The sequence below is a fragment of the Erigeron canadensis genome, chromosome 5, assembly GCF_010389155.1.
Source record: "Erigeron canadensis isolate Cc75 chromosome 5, C_canadensis_v1, whole genome shotgun sequence".
In the NCBI taxonomy this organism is placed as follows: Eukaryota; Viridiplantae; Streptophyta; class Magnoliopsida; order Asterales; family Asteraceae; genus Erigeron; species Erigeron canadensis.
In genome coordinates, this window is record NC_057765.1 from 24,711,389 (window position 1) to 24,713,205 (window position 1,817).

Below are 1,817 nucleotides of genomic sequence, written 5' to 3' on the forward strand. Positions count from 1 at the left end.
CACAACGGATTCGTCCCTGTTCGTTCTCCGCTCGTTTTTGACTGAGGGGCGAGTGCACACGGTTAGGTGTGGCTCGTCCCGGTGCTCGTTCTCGACTGTTCGTCCCCCCAGAAACGAGAGGAGCGTTTGTTATTTTTTTTTAGCCAACGTCTAGTTTTTCAGATTTTTCAAAAATGTTACACTATCAGTCCCTAAAACGGCTATTTCCAAATTTTATACCCATTTTCACTTTTGATCCCTCTTTATCACTTATATATAGAACTCTTTACATCTATAGTTTTTATACACAAAAAACACACTTTTTTAAACATAAAACACACTTTTTTAAACATAAAACACAATTTCATATATCTAAAATCATCATGTCTTTTTCACTTCCGTCGAGTGCTAACACATACACACGACAGGAGTTATTTGGGAACGACTCCGACGATGAAGAACTTATCACTATAATGGGTGATTTTATCGTTTTGCTCGAAAATGGGGACTCTTCAACCCCTTTCACACGTGTTTATATCCCAAGAGATCGACTTGGTGCAGGGAATCAGTTGATGAATGATTACTTTGTCGAAAACTCAAAGTACCCGCCACACTTCTTTAGGCGGCGTTTTCGCATGCGAAAAGAGCTATTCATGCGTATAGCTAACGATAGCGCTTCTTTCTCCCCAGTTGGTGACGAGCCTGTGCCTCCTCATTTTGTTGAGTTTCGAAACCAGCGTGTAGATGCACGGGGTAACCTCGGTTTTTCTGCAATTCAAAAGTGTACATCTACGATACGTCAGCTAGCGTATGACAACGTAGTCGATTCACTTGATGAGTATCTACAAATGGGTGAACAAACTTCCAGAGACGCGCTTGATGCGTTTTGTAAGTGTGTGTTTGACCTTTACAGGGAAGAGTACTTACGAAGACCAACAACAGATGATATACAACGTATCTACCAGAAACACGCAGAACTCCATGGTTTTCCAGGGATGCTTGGGAGCATCGACTGTATGCATTGGCCCTGGAAAAGGTGTCCAAAAGCATGGCAAGGTCAGTTCACTCGAGGTATAAAAGGGTACCAACCATCATTCTTGAAGCGGTAGCATCGTACAATTTATGGATTTGGCATGCATTTTTTGGAACGGCAGGTTCGAATAATGACATAAACGTACTCAATCAACTACATTTGTTTAGGGAAATCGTTGAGGATACGGCTCCGGATACTTCATTTACAGTTAACGGAACCGAGTATAAGAATGGGTACTATCTAGCCGACGGTATTTATCCTGAGTGGGCGACATTTGTCAAAGCTTTTTCATGCCCACAAGACCTGAAGAAGAAAAAATTCAAGAAGTATCAAGAAAGTGCGCGAAAAGATGTGGAACAAGCATTTGGAGTTCTCCAAGGTCGTTGGGCAATCCTTACACACCCCTCAAGGTCGTTGTTTTTGATAATGTAAATATTATTTTACAATCTAATACTTTTTATTGCAATTTTATCTTGGTATGATGTATGGTAAAAGATTGACAATGTTTATTAAAGTGTCTTTGTTTTTGATAATGTAAATATTATTTTACAATCTAATACTTTTTAGGCATGAAAGAAACCGCGTAAAACTTTTAAATATTCGTACATAGCAAACATCATGTTGGTTAAATACTTTTCGTATAAGTTCGTCGCGCATAGGTTATGCTGTGTCAGTTATCATATATTTAATATTTAAATTATAATCTTATTATTCGTGTCGTAATCTGATCATTTTTTATATTATGATAAACTTTGTAACTATCTATTGTTTTTTATTTACGTTTTCAGTCAGCTTTGTACAACGT